Here is a 14,065-nt window from a genome sequence, read left to right as displayed (position 1 = left end):
CACTAATCCCGAAAGTATAGGGAGTGTGCGATGATGATCATATCAATCTTGGAACCTCTTCCAACACACATCGTCACTTCACCCTTGACTAGTCTCTGTTCATTCTGCAACTCCCGTTTCGAGTTTCTACTCTTAGCAACTGAACTAGTATCAAATACTGAGGGGTTGCTATAAATACTAGTAAAGTACACATCAATAACATGTATATCAAATATACTTATGTTCACTTTGCCATCCTTCTTATCTGCCAATCACTTGGGGTAGTTCCGCTCAACCATCAACACTCGATGCTCTTTCTTGATTTCTACCTTCATCGATTTCATCATCATGAAAAGCTCGGGATTCGTTTTCGTCATCCCTTGCATACTATAGTTTATCAGGAAGTTCTACTAACTTGGTGATGGTGACTAGAGAATTCTGTCAATCACTATCTTATCTGGAAGATTAACTCCCACTTGATTCAAGCGATTGTAGTACCCAGACAATCTAAGCACATGCTCACTAGTTGAGCGATTCTCCTCCATCTTTTAGCTATAGAACTTGTTGGAGACTTCATATCTCTCAACTCGGGTATTTGCTTGAAATATTAACTTCAACTCCTAGAACATCTCATATGGTCCATGACGTTCAAAACGTCTTTGAAGTCCCAATTCTAAGCCATTAAGCATGGTGCACTAAACTATCAAGTAGTCATCATATTGAGCTAGCCAAACGTTCATAACGTCTGCATCTGCTCCTGCAATAGGTCTGTCACCTAGCGGTGCATCAAGGACATAATTCTTCTGTGCAGCAATGAGGATAAACCTCAGATCATGGATCCAATCCGCATCTTTGCTACTAACATCTTTCAACACAATTTTCTCTAGGGACATATCAAAATAAACACACGGAAGCAACAACGCGAGCTATTGATTTACAACATAAATTGCAAAATACTACCAGGACTAAGTTCATGATAAACTGAAGTTCAATTAATCATATTACTTAAGAACTCCCACTTAGAAAGACATCCCTCTAATCTTCTAAGTGATTACGTGATCCAAATCAACTAAACCATAACCGATCATCACGTGAAATGGAGTAGTTTTCAATGGTGAACATCACTATGTTGATCATATCTACTATATGATTCACGCTCGACTTTTCGGTCTTAGTGTTCCGAGGCCATATCTGCATATGCTAGGCTCGTCAAGTTTAACCTGAGTATTCTGCGTGTGCAAAACTGGCTTGCACCCGTTGTAGATGGACGTAGAGCTTATCACACCCGATCATCACATGGTGTCTGGGCACGACGAACTTTGGCAATGGTGCATACTCAGGGATAACACTTTTTATCTTGAAATTTAGTGAGAGATCATCTTATAATGCTACCGTCAATCAAAGCAAGATAAGATGCATAAAAGATAAACATCACATGCAATCAATATAAGTGATATGATATGGCCATCATCATCTTGTGCTTGTGATCTCCATCTCCGAAGCACCGTCATGATCACCATCGTCACTGGCGCGACACCTTGATCTCCATCGTAGCATCATTGTCGTCTCGCCAATCTTATGCTTCTACGACTATCACTACCGCTTAGTGATAAAGTAAAGCATTACAGGGCGATTGCATTGCATACAATAAAGTGACAACCATATGGCTCCTGCCAGTTGCCGATAACTTGGTTACAAAACATGATCATCTCATACAATAAAATTTAGCATCATGCCTTGACCATATCACATCACAACATGCCCTGCAAAAACAAGTTAGACGTCCTCTACTTTGTTTGTTGCAAGTTTTACGTGGCTGCTACGGGCTTAAGCAAGAACCAATCTTACCTACGCATCAAAACCACAACGATAGTTTGTCAAGTTGGTGCTGTTTTAACCTTCGCAAGGACCGGGCGTAGCCACACTCGGTTCAACTAAAGTTGGAGAAACTGGCACCCGCCAGCCACCTGTGTGCAAAGCACGTCGGTAGAACCAGTCTCGCGTAAGCATACACGTAATGTCGGTCCGGGCCGCTTCATCCAACAATACCGCCAAACCAAAGTATGACATGCTGGTAAGCAGTATGACTTATATCGCCCACAACTCACTTGTGTTCTACTCGTGCATATAACATCAACACATAAAACCTAGGCTTGGATGCCACTGTTGGGGAACGTAGTAATTTCAAAATTTTCCTACACACACGCAAGATCATGGTGATGCATAGCAACGAGAGGGGAGAGTGTTGTCTACGTACCCTCATAGACCGATAGCGGAAGCGTTATGACAACGCGGTTGATGTAGTCGTATGTCTTCACGGCCCGACCAATCAAGCACCGAAACTATGGCACCTCCGAGTTTTAGCACACGTTCAGCTTGATGACGATCCCTGGACTCCGATCCAGCAAAGTGTCGGGGAAGAGTTCCGTCAGCACGACAGCGTAGTGACGATCTTGATGTTCTACCGTCGTAGGGCTTCGCCTAAGCACCGCTACAATATTATCGAGGATTATGGTGGAAGGGGGGACCGCACACGACTAAGAAAACGATCACGTGGATCAACTTGTGTGTCTAGGGGTGCCCCCTGCCTCCGTATATAAAGGAGCCAAGGGGGGGTGCGGTCGGCCCTAGTAGGAGGCACGCAGGAGGAGTCCTACTCCTACCGGCAGTAGGACTCCCCTCCCTTTCCTTGTCCAGGTAGGAGAGGGGGAAGGAAGGGAGAGAGGAGAGGAAGGAAAGGGGGGCGCCGCCCCTCCCTCCTTGTCCAATTCGGACTAAGGGGAGAGGGGGCGCGCGGCCTGCCCTGGCAGCCCCTCCTCTTCTCCACTTTAGGCCCATGAGGCCCATTAAACCCCCGGGGGGTTCCGGTAACCCCCTGGTACTCCGGTTTTATCCGAAACTTCCCCGGAACACTTCCGGTGTCCGAATATAGCCGTCCAATAGACCATTTTGAGACTCCTTGTTATGTCCGCGATCATATCAGGGATTCCGAACCAACTTCGGTACATCAAAACTCATAAACTCATAATATAACTGTCATCGAAACCTTAAGCGTGCGGACCCTACAGGTTCGAGAACAATGTAGACATGACCGAGACATGTTCCGGTCAATAACCAATAGCGGAACCTAGATGCTCATATTGGCTCCCACATATTCTACGAAGATCTTTATTGGTCAGACCGCATAACAACATACGTTGTTCCCTTTGTCATCGGTATGTTACTTGCCCGAGATTCGATCGTCGGTATCTCAATACCTAGTTCAATCTCGTTATCGGCAAGTCTCTTTACTCGTTCCGTAATACATCATCTCACAACTAACTCATTAGTTGCAATGCTTGCAAGGCTTATGTGATGTGCATTATCGAGAGGGCCCAGAGATACCTCTCTGACAATCGGAGTGACAAATCCTAATCTCGAAATACGCCAACCCAACATGTACCTTTGGAGACACCTGTAGGGCACCTTTATAATCACCCAGTTACATTGTGACATTTCGTAGCACACAAAGTGTTCTTCCGGCAAACTGGAGTTGCATAATCTCATAGTCATAGGAACATGTATAAGTCATGAAGAAAGCAATAGCAACATACTAAACGATCGGGTGCTAAGCTAATGGAATGGGTCATGTCAATTAGATCATTCACCTAATGATGTGATCCCGTTAATCAAATAACAACTCTTTGTCCATGGTTAGGAAACATAACCATCTTTGATTAACGAGCTAGTCAAGTAGAAGCATACTAGTGACACTCTGTTTGTCTATGTATTCACACATGTATTATGTTTCCGGTTAATACAATTCTAGCATGAATAATAAACATTTATCATGATATAAGGAAATAAATAATAACTTTATTATTGCCTCTAGGGAATATTTCCTTCAGGTGTGCCACAAAATGTTGAGTTTTCATCTGCACAGAGGGTGGTAAAGTATATATTACCCAGGTTAAGCCTCTGTTCGGACTGAAGGAACTCGAATGCTTGTTTGTTCTGCTGCTTGTTTGGGATGCTAATTAAGAACTCCGGGTCAGGAGTATCAATAGTAACAATTTCATCGCACCTAAGCTGAAAAGCTTTAGCCAATGCATTATCAAAGTGCCTTCGTGCAGTTCTACTATCAGGAGAGAAAATGATTTGGAAATGGTAGTGTGTTCGGATGTCTGGGCATTTTGTTTCACCATAAGAAAGAAAAGCTCTTGTAATATTTCTTCTGGAACAAACAGACGAGGACGAAATACCTAGCAAGATTATAAAATAGTTTAGACTATCCGCCAGCTTAGGCGCTGAGAAAGGACGACTGGATCTAAGAATACAGGGGCAGCGGCTGAGCTTAGAGGAACAGGGAAAGAATGGAATCTACCTTGAACTGAAACGGCAGTATAGGATGCAACTTCATCGGTTGAAGAAGACGCCATAAGCCCAGGGCACCAAGAGATGTAGCGAGGGAAGAAACCCTAGAAATGGATGCACGGAGAGTGTGATGGCGGGATTGGTGGGGTGGAGTAAGAGAGCGTGCAGGTTATGGGGGACAACACATAGGCCAGTCTTCAGCAACACAACCCACAGCCTGTCTGGATATGAGGCACGACAAAGAAAGGGCCTACTGGGCCGAAGTAAAAACAGGAATGGGCCAGAGCCTTAAAGGCTATGAAAAAAGGAGGAGATGACCAAAGTCTAAAACAGAGGGGAGATAAAATCATCTATGAAAAGAAGAAATCATCTGCAGATTATGGGGCAGCATATCACGCATAAAAAGGCAAACGATAATCGAACATCACACACATAATAGGCTAGAGTTCACTTGATTATATAGAGGAGTTTTTTTTGTTTTGCCATGCTTTGACACTGCTACTTGAACAACCAAAGACTTTTTAGCACATAGACATATAAATAGAGGAGTTTTAGACATGCTTCGTAAGAAGCATACAACCACACCAAGGTCTATGCAAGAAGCATACACGGCAACAGACTCTGCTTGTAGCTGGTCAAAGAGCATTGTGATGGAGCGTTGTCGAGAGCGAAGCTAGATGCATAAACCTCCATCTTTCTCCTTCGATCTTGCTGAGGAGAAGCTAATGTACATAGGATAGATAACCTACAGCAGAATGCAAAGTTTAATAAACCAGTTCCAAGTATGAGAATGGCAAAACAAGTCCAAGAACAATAGTATATAGGGAAATTGTGGTGTACCTATAGATATTTTAAGGTTGCATAGGCAAGGCAAAGGAGTCACTGCTGCTTTGTTTTCTTCCCTCCTCCAGCTCCTTTTCCAGCAACGGGGTTCCTTTATTTCAAGGTGTGTTAGTCAAAAATAAATAAGCGGAATGCTATACACATGTTTGGAAACTAGCTATATTAATGGACTGTAAGAAGCAGTACTTACTTCTTGTTTTTCTGAAGTGGACTCTTATCATCTTTTGCATTAGCAGCACCAGAAGGATCTTCAGCCTTTTCATCATCGTTCTCCCGAAGCACCCAACATATACATAAGCTTGATAATGGAGAGATATAGAATATTGATATTGGATGGTTATTAGGTTATACAATAGTAAGATTTTGCCTTGACACCTGTGTATCAATGCGTGACCATGCTGCTCATTTACTGAACGTATATCGTGCATTTATAGTATTATGCGTTAGTTAGCACATGTGTGTTAACAGGTATCTCAGGCGGAGCAGAGAAATATTTACAGCGGCTACTTCGTCACACTTCTTTGGATGATCTTGTGCCAGAGGGAGCTTCTTGTCATTGCCGATAAATAAAGCATGCCTGGTCCTGCTGGGTGGGCATGGTGATTTGCTAGAAAAGAAAATACGATCATAAGAGCAAGAAAGTATTAGAAAATACTGGAGTAGTCCTTTCTAAAGAGGCATACCCTGGAGATGCAGATGAAAGGAGACCAACACTGAGCTTTGAAGTTGGTGTCTGTGTCTGAGTGTAAAAAAGGAAATGAGAAGAACTGAATTAGTTTGTGGGCATCTTGATTGAATAAATTGAAAGAGAGATGGTAGACTAAGAAAACAACACACCGTGCCTGTAGGTGATGGAGAAGTTATAGCAGGGCTCCCTGAGGAGCTGCCAGGCTGGGCTTGCTTGATGCTTGGGGTACTGGGTGTAAACATCTCAGATGGTACTGGACTGTCAGTGAGGGAAGCAGAGGATGATGCTCCAGATGATCCAGGGACACAGTCAAAGGCAGATGAGCTTAACTCAGGCTTGTAGGTTTCCATAATTTTCACAACTTGAAATGATAACTGTGTGCTTGTGGTTGCAAAGCTTCTCTTTGCAATGGACACAAGAAGTTTATACTTCTGCCCAATAATCTGGGTAATCTCTGGTGGAGCAATTTTATCAACCATCGGTACACGAGCTATCTCTTGTATGGTTGGAAGTCCTGGGTTTCTAAACTTCGGTAAATTGAGGAGTGGTTTTCCAACAGCTGCTTTTCCAACTTTATCAAACATGGTGAACTCAGCCTCACCTACATCATCACTCGCAAATACCGAAATACAGTACCTACACATGGCACGAATAGAATGAGGATTGTAGTAAAGGACTAATAAAACATAGAAGAGGCATGTCTAAATAAATCAGGCAGGATGCCTGAGGAAACAAAAAACACAAAACAAAAGAAACAGGAGACAAAGGTCTTGGAAGGCACATACGTTTCCTGTGCTGCTATGGATGAGCAGTTAGGATTGGTGCATCGGTAGTTCGATGCGACTATTGTAGAGGTCTTGTTGCAGGAGGAGCAAGAGAAGAACCACCAGCGCTGATCAGGATTGAGCCTCTGGACAGTAACGGTACATATGAACCGTTTTTTCTGTCGAAGTAACATAACTTGTAGTTGAGGACATGACCAGGAAAAATTGGGAACAACATATAGAGGAAAAGACAGCCAGGATACCTCGTTTTCATAAGGGTTCAGGCGGAGGAGCTCTGACACGGTCTTTTCAACAGGATCAGCGTAGATACGGGTAGTAAATGCACTCTCGGTCAAAGCAGCATTGTTATCAATGGGTTTGAAATTAGTCCCCATCCTATTTTAATACGCAACAGGGGAGATAGTTAGCAGCGTGACAAAGAAAACAACATTGTCTTCATATTCATGGTTAAAGCAAGAGAAGCCAATTAGAAGGCATATAGAAATCACCTATTGCGGAAGTCATTTATCACTGGGAGATCCTCGTCAATGTACCAACGGCAAGCAAAACTACCACTAAGTCCTTGAACACCTGCATAGTTATTGAACAATATAGAGGGGTAAGAGGCTGCATTGAACATAGAATGAAAAGGCTGTACAATACAGAATGCATAAATGTATAAGATGCAATAGGTTGACCACCTTGATTTATTTTAGGTAGTGTTCCTACGAAAATTGCAATCACAACTTCCTTTTCGTCTCTTGCCCGCACTGCTTCTTCTTCTAATTCAATCGCTCGATCACCCCAGAGGACAAGCCTTAGCTCCTTGCCCCTATAGGTTTCATATGACGAACAAATCAGTAAACAAACGAATGAGCAGGTGGCCTAGAATGGTGCATGCATAATAATAAGCAAATGCCACTTACTGTAAGTCAGTTAGGATTATTGTCCTTGTGTTTGATGGCTCTAGCCGATGCATTGATTGGATAGTGACCACATCAGAAACAACAGTTATTCTTCCAATGACAACTTCAAAATCATAGAATTTGCAAGAGCATCAGACTCCAGATATTTGACAAGTGGTTTTTAATGTACTTAGGCATGCAGTGACACAACTTACCAAGGAAACGAGGCGGTGGCTGTCGGTGTCAAAACCGGCGGATCTCGGGTAGGGTGTCTCGAACTGTGCGTCTAAGGCGGATGGTAACAAGAGGCTGGGGACACGATGTTTTACCCAGGTTCGGGCCCTCTTGATGGAGGTAAAACCCTACCTCCTGCTTGATTATTCTTGATAATATGAGTAGAACAAGAGTTGATCTACCACGAGACCGGGGAGGCTAAACCCTAGAAGCTAGCCTATGGTATGATTGTATGTTGTCCTACGGACTAAAACCCTCCGGTTTATATAGACACCGGAGGGGGCTAGGGTTACACAAGGTCGGTTACAAAGGAGGAGATATACATATCCGTATTGCCTAGCTTGCCTTCCACGCCAAGTAGAGTCCCATCCGGACACGGGACGAAGTCTTCAATCTTGTATCTTCATAGTCCAACAGTCCGGCCAAAGGATATAGTCCGGCTATCCGGAGACCCCCTAATCTAGGACTCCCTCAGTAGCCCCTGAACCAGGCTTCAATGACGATGAGTCCGGCGCGCAGTGTTGTCTTCGGCATTGCAAGGCGGGTTCCTCCTCCGAATACACCATAGAAGAGTTTGAATACAAGGATAGTGTCCGACCCTGCAAAATAAGTTCCACATACCACCGTAGAGAGAATAATATTTCCACAAATCTAATCTGCTGACACGTTTTGGCAGCATGACATCACGCCATTGCCCGGTAATTATTTGAACCGTTTTTCTTTAACCAGCCCCACACATAACGCAAGGCGGTTTCTTGACACGTCTTGTCAAAGCAGAGATCGTGTTCCCCTTATTACGGGATTCTCATCAATACGGACGTGGGTAACCCGACCGCACCATCTATTATGGCGCTTGGTGGACAAGCGAGTTTTACCAGGCTAGTGGAGGCGCATGGTCTAGTCCGCCCTTATAAAAGGGATAAGATCTCACCTTTTTCTACCCACGCTTTCTTCCTCCTTGCTCATCCATTCTCACGCACTCGAGCTCCAGCGCCCAAGTCCGCATCCTCCTCCCCAACTCTCTCCAAACATGTCCGGAGCGGGAGGCAAGTGGATGGCCTCCCCCGTCATGGAGGGGCACATCAAAAAGTTACGCGGAGCCGGATACTTAGCCGCGGATATCGCTCACGGGCTGCCAGCCGCGGGGCAGGTCATCCCTACCCCAGAACCCCACGAGAGGGTGGTCTTCCTCCACCACTTCGTCCGTGGACTGGGGTTTCCCCTCCATCCATTTGTCTACGGCCTCATGTTCTACTATGGGCTGGACTTTCATGATCTGGCCCCGAACTTCATCCTCAACATCTCGGCATTCATCATCGTGTGCGAGGCCTTCCTCCGCATCCGGCCCCACTTCGGCCTGTGGATGAAGACCTTCAATATCAAGCCGAAGGTGGAGGGTGGCCAACAGGCGGAATGCTGTGGAGCCATGGTGGGCAAGATGCCCAACGTTACATGGCTCGAGGGATCCTTCATGGAGACCATAAAGGGGTGGCAGTCAGGGTGGTTCTACATCACCGAGTCGTGCGACACCAACTGGGCGGCTGCCCCTGAGTTTCGATCCGGAATCCCCACGCGGCTCACTTCCTGGAAGGAGAAGGGCCTGTCCTGGGGTTCATCGGTGGAGCTGGACGAACTCCAGAAATGTATCCAAAACATGACAAGCAAGAAACTTAAGCTTGTCAACATAGTCCAAGTCATGCTCTTCCACCGGATCCTCCCGTGTCAGCAATGGGATTTCAACTTATGGGAGTTCGACCCTGCCCGGCACCAGACTCGAAGCGAGCTCTTTGACGCGATGCACAAAGACGTCTGGAGGTTGCTGTTCAAGGGCGCCGAGGTCCCTCCCCCTCTCACCGAGGACCGCGGGATAAGCACAAAGCGCCCTACGAATCTGGTAAGTTCTGTACATTTGGCAGGATATTTATTTCCCATAGCTTAACCCTGTGCGGGGTCTGAGCTCTCATGCGTTTAACAGGACTGGGTGCAGGCATCAGAGCAGATCGACTGTCCGGCCCCTCTGCCCGAAGACACTGCGGGCGCTCTCCTGACGGAGATGCTGCCTCCGGCTCCTCATAAGGTACCGGAGAAGACCAAGAAGAAGGCCAAGGGAACCCGAAAGAGTTCCCGGCGCCAGGTGGTATCGGACTCATCGTCTGATAACTCCACGATGCACTCCTCCCATGAAGATTAGGAGGAAGATGAAGATGCTCCCCTTCCAGCCGGGGAGACAAGAAAAGGAAGGCCGCCCCACCCGGGGAGGCCGGAGGGTCCAAGAAAGGAAGGACTCTCCTTCCGGACTGCTCCACCACCGCTGCCGAAGCCGAAGATGAGTGGCTGCTCAGGGCCAAGCCCCTGGTGAACTCATAAGTATTCGGATACTAGAGTAACTCATAGCATTCCTTTGTTGCACTGCTTCTCCTAATGCCGAATATGATTATGTAGACCGCCCCAAGCCCGTATCGACGTATCCTCGTCGGACGGCTACTTGGATTCGTCGGATATGGATAGCGATCCACTTCCGACCGCCTCCTCCCCTTGACCTATGGACAATGCCGAGGTGTTGTCTCAAGGGGCACCGAGCCGGGGGGAGACAGTCATGGAGGTGCCTCAAGGTGACCTTCCGGACTCCAGGAGCAAAGGAAGCAAGGCTCCCGGGGGCTCCAAGCTCGGCTCTCAGCCGAACACCGCGCCGGAACCTCCAGTGGTTCCGGACTCGGGCAGGCGGCCCCCTTCCAAAAGGGGTAATACGCTCGTGCCGGTGACCGCTGTCCATCCAGAGGCACCGGACAACCTACTGGGAGCGCTTCGCGGCGCTTCCATCGACGAAGAGCACCACACTATTATGAATGCGGTGATCAAGAAGGTTCAGTCCGCCAAGAGCGGACTGACTGAAGCCTGTGCCAGCCTTCTAACAGGCTTTGAGGTAAGTATTTAAAATATAGGAAAAATATTACCGCATAGACAGTAGCCCCTGATGCCCTGTTTGGCATTCACAAAGAAAAGACGAATAGAGGATCGAATAATATCTGCAGGAGTCTAACATAAGTATGTCTATATGCGTATGCAGGCTTCGCTGCTGACCTCTGCCGCACTAACTTCGGAGGTCGCCGCACTGAAGCAGGACCTAGAGGGGTCCGAGAAAGATCTCGGCCTTGCTAACAGACAGCTCGAGGAGAACAAAGGTAAGTAATACCTAGTCTATAGATAGATATATATATAAAAGACGCGATTGCAAAATGACGGGATCATCATGAATTTGCCAGGGGCCACGACCGAAGTGGCGACCCTGAAGCAAGCGTTGTCCGAGGCCGAAAACAAAGCGGCCCAGGAGCGCACCGAGTGGGAAAAGCAAGAGGCGCGGGTGGGCGAGGTGCAGAAAGAGCTCCAAGCTCTCGTGACGAAGCACGAGGCGTTGGAGCTTGACTCGAAGACGCGAGAGTCTGAGCTTGCCGCGGCCCTTGAGAGCGCAAAGAATGCCAAGGCTGAAGCCCACAAGGCCCTCTAGGAGATTGAGGCGATGGGGAAGATAGCGGCGGGTAAGGCATTCAATATGCAAAGCAAGCATGTGAAAGTAAATTACTTGTTACTTACCCGAGTCCAGAGCTCTCCAGGAGCATTTGCAGATTTGCCCCGTAGCGTGTCGGATGCCGTGAAGTTTTACCAGGCCGAGGAGGGAAGCTCAACAGAGAAGCTGTTCTGGTCTCAGTATATTGGGACCGAACACCCGATGCCTATGAGCTACCAGCTGAAGCAACTGGTCGAGCTGCACAAGGCGGCCGAACAGGACATGAAGGGCTTTTATAGTCCAGATGTGGGCAGGCGACGCCCTTCCCAACAGCTACTTCAGCCTGGTGAGGCGGCTTGTGGATGCCTGCCCATGGCTGGAAGTCATCAAGCGGTCAGTCTGCATCGAAGGTGCACGCCGGACTTTCGCCCGTGCGAAGGTGCACTGGGCCAAGATGGACGCTGTGAGGCTGGTGAAGGAGGGGCCGCCGTAGGGGAAGGAGCATCGCCACCCCGAGATATATTATGAGGGTGTCCTGAAGGGTGCCCGTCTTGTAGCGGACGAGTGTGTGAAAGATGTAATATTTGAATGAACTTCTGTATTATGAAAACTTGTTCATATGCGCTATGCAACGCTTGTTTGAATTTAAAATATTACCTTCTGTTTGGCTGTTTATCAAATCCGAGAGATGGCTAGTCGCCGACTTCTGCCCCCATGCCACGAGTGTTGGGGTGTTCGGGATAAACCTGAGCACTCTTGTTCCCATTTTTGGGTCCTTCGAGGAAGGTGCTCAGCACAACGAACAAGGCAATTAGACTATAATGCTTTATCACTCTCACTTAGGCATAGAATTCTATAATTTTAAATTTTGGCGAAGCCCCTAGTATTCGGAAGGCCGAATCCGGGGCGCTATAAACGCCTTAAGCCGGACAAAGCCGACTCCTCGCTCTAAGCGGCATAAGTCTTTAGGGACTCGAAACCTCTCAAACAGCGACCAGTCTCTCGCCTTATCATGACAGTCAATTTTAGCTTTCTCTACTGAGGTGCTTAGCCCAGCAGAACCGGGGCACAATCGTAGTAGTTCTCCCAGTGCTACCTTAGCTGATATAGTGGAACATAAGTTACCAAAACATGGGAGCCGGGCAAACCCAACTATTGACCCAAGACATGATTCGGAGCTGATGCATGTAGTGCTATAAGTTCGGGGTGCCGCACTGTCAAAAGTGTTCGGAATCTCACGCCGTATTATGGGGTATGCTTAAGCCCCTAGCGTATTGGCCGTACCAGAGTGTACGGGTGCTGGATGTCATGAATGAACATATATATATAAGAAGAATGCAATAATAGTCTTAGTGCTATGCATTGTTTATTCAAAAAGGTGCGTTAAAGCTGAATGATACAAGTAGTGCGATAAGAAAAAAGTAGGACTATTTGACATGTCCCTTCCAAGGGCAAGCTGAGGAATGGTATTAAAGCAAGTATTTCACTCGTTATCGTAATCCACCTGGGAGTTCCGCAGTGCGACGTAGCTTTTTGCCTCCTTGGTTGCTGCATCATGTGTCCGGCAATCATACTGCTGGATAGGATTTCCAGAGATTAAAGTCCTGAAAGAGAAAGATAACAGAGCGGGAAGCCCCTAGTGCGGTTGAGCCGCGTCTTGGGGCGTGCCGTAGTCGTGCCCCCCTCCCCACCTATGCCCATGGTATTTTAAATGCATAATTATGTATGTGCGGTATGAATTTCGCCGTTTGGCTGGGACCGGGGTGGGGGCCGCATTGCTATGCGAGCTCGGAATGTGCCAGGCGGTCTTGTTGCTGATTACTCCGGGCGCGCTTGAAGGTGTCTGGGTCCTTAATCGCCGAACTAGTGGATTGCCTTAAGAGGCTGCTTTGCACTTCTGCTGCGAGGGCCGTAGTGTGCTCCTCCATGCGGAGAGAGCGCTTTGTGTTTCCATTAACTGTGATGACCCCCCGAGGTCCTGGCATCTTGAGCTTGAGGTATACATAATGCGGTACCGCATTGAATCTTGCAAATGCGGTTCGCCCGAGCAGTGCATGATAGCCACTACGGAACGGGACTATATCGAAGATTAACTCTTCGCTTTGGAAGTTATCCGGGGATCCGAAGACCACTTCTAGTGTGACTCAGCCTGTGCAATGGGCCTCTACACCTGGTATGACGCCTTTGAAGGTCATTTTTTTGGGTTTGATCCTTGAGGGGTCTATACCCATTTTGCGCACTATGTCCTGGTAAAGCAGGTTCAGGCTGCTGCTGCCATCCATAAGGACTCGAGTGAGGTGAAATCCGTCAATGATTGGGTCTAGGACCAGTGCAGCGAATCCGCCATGATGGATACTAGTGGGGTGGTCCCTGCGATCGAAGGTGATCGAACAAGAGGACCATGGGTTGAACTTTGGGGCGACTGGCTCCAACGCATATACGTCCCTTAGCGCACGCTTCCGCTCCCTCTTGGGGATGTGGGTTGCGTATATCATGTTCACCGTCCGCACTTGTGGGGGGAACCTCTTCTGTCCTTCGATGTTCGTCTGCCGGGGCTCCTCCTCGTCATTGCTATGTGACCCCTTATCTTTGTTTTCGGCATTTAACTTGCCGGCCTGCTTGAACACCCAACAATCCCTGTTGGTGTGGTTGGCTGGCTTGTCGGGGGTGTCGTGTATTTGACACGAGCGGTCGAGTATAAGGTCCAAACTGGACGGGCCCGAAGTGCTTCTTTTGAATGGCTTTTTCCGCTGACCTGGTTTAGAGCCTTTGAATCCGGCATTGACTGTCGTAT

This window comes from Triticum dicoccoides, chromosome 1A, assembly GCF_002162155.2.
Source record: "Triticum dicoccoides isolate Atlit2015 ecotype Zavitan chromosome 1A, WEW_v2.0, whole genome shotgun sequence".
Taxonomy (NCBI): domain Eukaryota; kingdom Viridiplantae; phylum Streptophyta; class Magnoliopsida; order Poales; family Poaceae; genus Triticum; species Triticum dicoccoides.
This window is presented reverse-complemented; position numbering follows the sequence as displayed.